The sequence below is a fragment of the Pectinophora gossypiella genome, chromosome 1, assembly GCF_024362695.1.
Source record: "Pectinophora gossypiella chromosome 1, ilPecGoss1.1, whole genome shotgun sequence".
Classification (NCBI taxonomy): Eukaryota; Metazoa; Arthropoda; class Insecta; order Lepidoptera; family Gelechiidae; genus Pectinophora; species Pectinophora gossypiella.
This window is the reverse complement of record NC_065404.1, coordinates 2167268-2176193: the sequence shown is the minus strand read 5'-3', so window position 1 is coordinate 2176193 and position 8926 is coordinate 2167268. Positions and strand designations below refer to the sequence as shown.

At 37.0% G+C, this 8926-nt stretch overlaps 1 non-coding gene across 1 annotated transcript; it reads right to left on the bottom strand.

Annotated features, from left to right (window-relative positions):
- Positions 1 to 2425: 2425 nt before the first annotated feature.
- On the bottom strand, positions 2426 to 2498 carry Trnar-ucg (transfer RNA arginine (anticodon UCG)). The gene has a single exon. It is a non-coding gene; the product is annotated as a tRNA-Arg (tRNA).
- Positions 2499 to 8926: the final 6428 nt, after the last annotated feature.

Below are 8926 nucleotides of genomic sequence, written 5' to 3'. Positions count from 1 at the left end.
GCTCAAAATGTGGTGTTTTAGAAGTCTTTTTAATAAATACAAGGGCTAACGACATAATTATGTCGTTTTATCGGTTGGTGCTAATATGTGAACCCAAATAGGTAAGTCATGGTCGTTCTGTCAAAATACGAACAAAATCACGTGCCACGCATGTTAGGGAAAAATCAAATGAAATGAAATGAAAAATGTTTTTATTACCAGAAAACAATACAAATTGGCACATAAAATAGGATGAGTACTTATATTAAAAATATATCCAAATGAACAGAGGTTCCCAAACTAGGCGGAGCCTGTATCTTGGGAAACCGTAAAAAATGGGTACATGTGATATTGGCGCATAGTTTGCCAAAGGAAACTTAAAATTAAACTTACATCTAAGTATTAGAGCGAAGGGTGTGTGTTAAGTAGCAATGTGAATGTGTGAGTATACGAGTTTAGTGTATGCCAGTGTAATAGTAGAAGTAATCATAACAATAATAAGTCAGTATCAAAATAAGTGCATATGTATTTATGTATGTGAGAGTGTATGTGTGGGGGTCAGAAACTTATACATTTCGACAAAATTTATTGAATCAATCGATAATTTTATCACGTTGCACATGTTAGCACTGCGTGGCAATACACTACCGCCCCATTGGTCTACTACTACTAGTGATGCGCCGTTCCCGGGATTTTCCCACTTTGAGAACATTCCCGGTAGTAAAAAACCGCAAGAGTTATGTAAAAAGAGCTTCATTACCTAACCTTTAGGCAAATAAGATCGGAGTACAAGAAAGAACAATTTAGTAGAGTCAATAAAGTAGAAGTTTTCTAACTAACTTCTAATTTTAAAGGACAAGTCACATTTTGATGATTATATCTTTTGTAGGGGTAGTTTTTATTTTTTTATTTATTAGGCACATCAACAGTACAAACACAGAACAATTAATATAACTTTCTTAAGGCTAGTACTAGTGCTTGCACCAATTACAGACGTGCACAACTTATGTAATTAATAGAGATGGGCCAAGTACTCGTTTGATATTCGGTACTCTGCGTACTCGGCGGGTTTTTTGGCACTCGTACTCGGCCGAATAACTCGGTTATTTGAAAACGAGTAACGAGTATACAGCCATTGATAAATAACAAACTTTTTCAATTATTTATTTACCTACTATGAAGCGCAACGTAATGTGTTTGTTTGAAAACAATCAAGGTAGTTGAAAGGCGTGGGCGGGGTGAGGGGTGTATCAACGCGAGCCGACGTCTTGACCGGCGCATACCTGTTTGTACTTGTTTACGCGCGCGAAATGCTAATTTGATTGAACCGAGTTACTCGGCCGAGTACTCGGTTGAAAAAAAATTGAGCCGAGTAAAACTCGGTACTCGTTACTCGGCAAAAGTGTTACTCGGCGCATCTCTAGTAATTAACATGCATGTAGAAAAAAACATGATAATTTTATATCATTTAAAATCAGAATAACTTGAGAGGCGCAAATAAATATTGACTCCATTAATTTGAAAAATAAAAGCAGCCAGTATCCATACTATTTATTAAAGTGTTTTTACAATAGACACATTCCCACTTTGGGAACATTCCACTACTAAGTACATACTACTAATATCTACTACACTAAGTAATAGTAGTAGTTATTTATGCTATTGTGCTGGGTTTAGCTCGCAAGTCGCTACTTACTATTAGTGATGTTCCGAATATCCGTATCCGTATCCGCGGATATCCGAGATAAAATAAAAATCCGTATCCGTATCCGTGTCCGTTACTTTTCACGCGGATCTTTTTCGGATCTTTTTCAGGTGATTTAAGTAGAATTATTAAATAAAAAGGCTATAAAATTCCATTCAGATTGTTTTTATTTCTTAAAATCAAATATTTGGCACCTTTATATTACAAACATTTAGATAGATAGATGTTTATAATGAAAGCAAGATAAAATATCACTTTTATAACAATGAAATAACTAAAACTATAATCTTTTTGTTTAAGAAAATAAAGATCCGTATCCGTATCCGTATCCGCGGATCTTTACACTAAATATCCGTATTCAGATCCGTATCCGCGGATATACATTTTTAACGATCCGGCACATTACTACTTACTATCTACTATTTTCTATTCTATTCTACTACCTACATTTAGTTCTAAGGTTCTCTTACCTACAATTTTTTTTTATAATTATAGGTTCGGATTAGATTAAATGACCAATTATGTAACCTTCATAAATGATGAACTGTTTGTATTGTCAGAAGTACAACATAAATTTACATCAAAGTACCTACCTACCTACGGTCGGGTCCATTTTCGTTTCGCACATCTCGAAAAAAATAATCATCAAAAAACACTTATTTAAGCCCTGTAAAATAGGCCGTGGAGACTTCCCGTAAAATTGTGAAGCACAAAAACGAAAAAAAGTCAAAAAGAAATTTTCGACCGTGACAGGACTCGAACCTGCAATCTTCGGATCCGAAGTCCGACGCCTTATCCATTAGGCCACACGGTCCTTGTAGCATAACGCTGAAATTATAAAACACTTTGACATTTTCATCGATCGCTTTATTTATATTTTGAAAATGAGAAGTAGGTATTCAACCAATCTACTATTTATTTTAGCATTTCTATATTTTAGTTTAAAAAGTTCCATATTTCTATATTATAAAAAAATACATATTTCGACAATTATTTAATTCATCTACCTACTTAAACATAATTAGGTTTTTTTTTAAAATATTGCCTTATTTATTACCATAAAAATGACTGACTTTACAAAGTAATAATATTTAACTTTTCTTTTTTTAAATGTAGGGTTTGTAATTTACAGATCCTAACATTTTACGGATAATTCATAAATTTTGAAAAATAAAGCATTATATTTTTGTACGCCATCTATCGATGTCTTGCCGTACTATGAAAGGAATACGTGAAGTTGAAAGCGATAGTAATGTTAGTTCTGAACTTTTTGTACAGATGGCGCGTCAAACTTGTTTCTTAGTCGTATGTCAGATGGCGCCAGTAGCAACGTAGTGAATAGCCTGTTCTAGTATCAGTAAGAGCGTTTATTGTATTGATGTATAATGTTACTATAGCTGTATTAGAAAGATGTATTAGAAGGTAGGTCTATACCTACCTACTATTACTAATATCACTGCTCCATATGATGTCAACTTTGCTAATATTGAAGTTATTAATAACTTTGTAAGGAAGTAGATAGGTAAGTATATGCTACGTTTCCTGGGATAATAATTAAGTAGATAATCATTTTTATTATTAATATTTATAAGTATTACCTATAACGGCATCATTGTTCCAGTGGTTAAGCATGGCGGTTCACGATCCGGAGGTCCCGGGTTCGATGGATGGGGAGATAATATCACAAAAATAATGTGATTTGGGGTTCTATACTAACCGGGGTTTGATTAAATTAGGACATTGCAGGCTGATTACCCGATTATATAATAAGATGATCCGTGCTTCGGAAGGCACGGTAAGCAGTCGGTCCAGTTTAATATTTACTTAAATACCTAATAGGTACCTATGTACCTAGTCGTTACATGATACTCACGCCATGTTAGAGGCCTTTGGCAACTTAATAGTAACTGACACCAGAGTTTGATGGGGTCGATCAAGTCTTACAGCAGGAGATGTTTAGTACAATTTATCATACTACAAGACATAGTAAAAGACATTATTATAAATGTAATTAGGTACCTACTTAGCTATTTATCTTATTTAGTAGGTAGCCTAGAAATAAAATCGGTCTTCTTCTTTTTCTATCGTGTGGGTTGTGAGGTGGATTACCAACCTCAGCAACCCTGGTGTCAGGGTTATTATTTAGCCGCCAAAGGCCCCTGACAGGGCTCCTGCCTGCAATGTCCTTACCAAACAAAAGACAGTCCCACAAAGCAAGCAAGCACACAGCAAGTTTTATTTGTAAGTAAAACAGAAATGCTCCTCTTATGCCGACGGTGTTTCGAGAACTTGTCGTACGCTCTACCGCGCGCTAAGATAGACAGTCTCTCTTCATATCTTCTAAATATCATACATACTCTCCTTGTGTCTTTCCGACTCAACTCCCTAAAAGCCTTTACATGTCTACTACACTCCAGGCCGTTCTAAACGGCGCACTTGAGACCGACAAAATTGCCAACTAGGGGCAAGAGGCAAACACATTCGCTGAGTGTTTCGGGCACGACAAATTGGCTCTCAAGGCGACCGGTGCGGTGGTGCCAAGACGGTTGGGTCCGCTTCTGACTAGCCTAATAATTTTGGCTTGAAGTGTACGTACTGTGACTGGGGACTGTTAAAAATTTTAAAGTTATGTCATTCAGCTTTAACGTTCTAGTTTTTATTATAAACATAAAAGGTTTCAGTCACTTTAACACGCATTGATATTAACGTAATAAACATAAGTAAGTAGGTACTTACTTAAAACTACCTCCACAAAAGTAAAAAAAAACCGGACTGGTTTCTGGTAAACAAGAAGTGAAACTTTCATTGACACCACTAAATAAATAAACAGATACCTACATGGAAAAAATAACATAATATGGTTTCTTAAGCTGAGCGATGGGTTTCTTGGACCTTATATATTGTAGGTAAGTTACCTTGATTGTTATGGTTTTTCTATTTTATTATTTATTTAGGTCAGTAAAAATATGTTTATTAGATAAGCGCATCTCGCCATCAAACGTTACAGTATGGCGGGTTAATATTGTAAGAAATAAAATTGTACTTAACCAATTTAACAATAAATTTAAAAAAGGTGTTTCCTTTTGTATAAATACCTAAGGATATTTTGTGCAATACATAGGTAGTCTTGTTTCCGTAATATATATATTTTTTTTTATTTTTCAAATAAAACACATCCTAATATGCGTAACACTGCTAGGCACAGACCGCCTCCCCCCTTAATTAAACGGAAGGGGAATGGAGCATAGTTACTCCACCACGCTGCTAGTAAGGACCAACTGCTTAACGTGCCTTACGAAACACGAAATCTACTTACTTTTCGGACAATCAGGTGATTCAGTCTGCAATCCTAAATGCAAATAAATGACAGTATCACAAAGTGATTTCAACGAGGTCCCCATCGGGAATCGAACCTGGACTTCCAGATCGTAAGCCCAACGTTCTAACCACTAGACCATGGACACCATCCTTATGCAGGAATATTTAATTTGAGGTCAATGTATCCTATTTTAGGAAAGGAATTCACCTGGGGCTGCATTGTGTGACGGATGCGGCAGTCTTGGTTGAGGGAGCTTGAACTAGATATACCTATGATCTACACAGGATATTTTTCTTTTTTTTTTTGCCATACGCAATAATAATAAACCTGGGGTAATTTCATTCGCTATCGCACTTATATAAGGGTTGCGGTAACAGAGCAATATAGGTTTCAGAATACCGTCTTTGCAACGGCAGATGACTGTTTCTACAGTTGCTTCTATGCTGTTCTGGGAGCAAATAAAGAACATAGAACACGTTCAGCTGCTTGTCTTCCCGGGCATGTCGTAAAAACCGACGAAAGGATTGTGTCCTCTAACATGTTGGACTAATGTAATGGGCGATAGGCTGATCCCTTATCACTATAAGGTTTATCATATCCAGCTTACGACATCGTATCAACAGTGGCTGCAAGTTGTCATTGATTACTTGTGGCTCTGCCCACCCCATTAGGGATTACGGGCGTGAGTTTATGTATGTATGTTTCTACAGTTATCAAAAAGAATCATACACAAGTAAGCCCGAAGGCATTTTCAACCAAGCTACCAGATCAGTACCAGATATTCACCCAAGGTTCAATTTCCTCTAAAATAAACACAATACACTCGAAAGACTATTTATAGTGAGCTGTCAATTTAATTCAGATCAAAGTCCTGCCGGTCGATTAAAACCATCTGCTTTAGACTTCATATGTAATCTACTCCGTACAATAACAACTGCATTTCAATGCTCTAGAGCATATTTTTGTTCGGTGCAGTCAAAATTAAGTGGGTAGCTAAGAGATACGATCAATTTTTTACTGAACATTCTTAAGCCGCGGGTGGTCATCGGATCGGAACTGCCGCTAGTTGCGTGCACGTCTCGACCAATCGGATCGCTTGCGGTTTAGATGAAACAAAGCCCCTTTTGATGTGGGCGGAGCCTCCTTTGTTCGGTACAATGGGAAGACAGATGCTCCCTTTGTGTTGATTGTGTGGGTCTTTGTTCGCCTATTGTGCTCGTGGGTGGTTATTTTTGAAGGCGAATGATTTGAGGAGGTGTGGCTACGACGTGTGGACTGAAATTTTCTTGTTTCTGCCTAGACGTTGCTGGGTGTGATTGGCAGTTGAAAGCGGATTGCTATTTCAGTAGGTATTTATAATGATGCTCTTTTGTTTTGTATATTGACCATTGAGTATCTATTTTGTATTAAACTTTTTGTTGAATTAAACGTATTGTTTTTTTTTTATTATTCAAATTGAATGCAGTTAGTGCAGTTAAATAATTGAGCATCATTAGCATGTCTATTATTTATTCGTTTCATACAGTTAAGTAACTTTCGATTGACTAGTTGTTTCGATAAACTACTTATCATATCATATATATTTAACCTAAAGATTTGACAGGTCCGGTTTTTTACAGAAGCCACTGCTTGTCTGACCTTCCATCCCCCGAATACCTCCAATATCTCCAAATGAATTTCATGGTAATGTGGGTTTCCTCGTGATCTTTTCCTTCACCGTGATAATCATCTATGATTCAAACATGAACTCGAAAACAAATTTGAAAATCATTGGTTACCTAGGCCTATACTGGGATTCGAATCTGCGACCTCAAAGTGGGAGTCAAGCTTTCTACCAACTGGGCTATAACGGCTCTGCGGCGGCTTTGTTACAAAGCTACTAATTAATGCTATTTTTTTGTTCCAGGTGGGTGCGCGGTCGAACTTTTTATAAGGTAAGATTTTATTAATTATGTAGGAAAGTCGCGCTGGTAGCGGGCAGCGCAGGACCGATCGCCGTGGAGATCCTTGGGGGAGGCCTATGCCCAGCAGTGGGCGTCGTACGGCTGATAATGATGATTATGATGTAGGAAAGTACAGTCATGAGCAATATAATGTACCCACTTTAGGACTCTGTCGCACTAACATATTTGACATTTAGTGAGACGTACAGTTCAATTTGTCAAAAAAGTTAATGTGACATGGTACTGAAGTGTAGGTAGGTATACATATTAATGCTCGTGACCTTACATAATACTTACAAATACATAAACATACATATAGGTACGTCAGTCCCAATGTTGGGCACAGGCCTCCCCTCAACCAATACTTAATTTCATCATCACTCATTTAAGAGCCACGCTCTTGTCGGTGTAGCATTCTCCATTCTTGTCTATCAAAGACCAATTCCTTCACCTCCTTATAAGACACGACGTTCGCCTACTAAACTATCCCACTATACATAATTTAAAGAGTAGTTTTTCTTTAAACATGTATTTTTATTAAGCAGCTACACGAAAATGCAGCGTTAATTTCTTCCCAGTTAACTTCAAAACCGCACAAAACAATAGGTTTTATATTTACCCTTCCCACATAGCTAATAACGTTCACAATTTAAAACCACAAACCCTTCCACTGCAGCAACATAACAATATAACATAACAAACACAGTGTAACATACACGCAGAACGTAACACACGAGTAGATAGTATACCTACCTACGTACAATAAAATGTTATATTCGTGTGAGAAGCAGACAATGTTATCGATCGTTCGCTTTGGACAAGAATAGAACGAGATTCGGTGTTGTAACTATGGAAATGGGTTTTCGTCTGATGTATGGATTACTTGGTGGTTTGTGGTGGGTGCCTAGTGTCTTCGAGATGTTTTTTTTATACATTGTTTTAAGTTTACGCGGTTATTATCATAATTAAAACACATAATAACGGGTTCTTACCGCGTTCAAAATGGCGATATGAGACTCCCTATCGCCATTCTAAACGCGGTAAGAACCCGTTATTAGGTATGTGTTTTAATTATGTTTTTTTTTAATTCGTATTTCGACGTTGTTTTCGATGTTGTTCTTTTCCCCGGCTATACAGGTTGTGAGAAGCTGCAGTAGTTTTAGGCGGATGAGACGTTCGTTATGTAAAAATTGACGATTCAAAGTGTAACTATGTTACCTACTGAATAAAGATATTTTTGAATTTGAATTTGAATTTGTCATTACTTACCTACACTTTGTGTATTAACAATCTGAAGGCAAAAATGTTAATTTTTTAATGAAATTTGTTTAATAACGTAATGAGGGACTTTCCAGGCTACGTTCCCCAAAGAAACTGTAGATGGCGCTGTACAGTTTGATCTTCGTTTCATCATCACCAGCCCATTAACGTCCCCACTGCTGGGGCACAGGCCTTCCCTATGTATGGATAGGGAGATCGGGCCTTTAACCCCACGCGGGCCCAGTGCGGATTGGTGGTTATTAACGACTGCTAATACAGCCGGGACCAACGGCTTAACGTGCCTTCCGAAGCACGGAGGAGCTCGAGATGAAAACTTTTTTTTTGTGGTCACCCATCCTATGACCGGCCTTTGCGAAAGTTGCTTAACTTCAACAATCGCAGACCGAGCGCGTTTACCGCTGCGCCACCGAGCTCCTAAATCTTCGTTTAACCTTTTAAATTCAAGGATAACACTTTATCTTTGTTTTCAGTATAAATTATGTCATTACACCCAGGCACAACACATCAAGCTTCCACCTATTATTGTTCTAAACAAAGTAAAGAGAAGAAAATATAGGTAGCAACATAATTATATATAGGTACGTATCTGATCCAAATATTAGGCAACGATTATTTATATTATATGCCTCTGCCATTACATTATATTTTTGTATAATTATATATTGTTATTATATAATTACACAAAAATATATATTATTT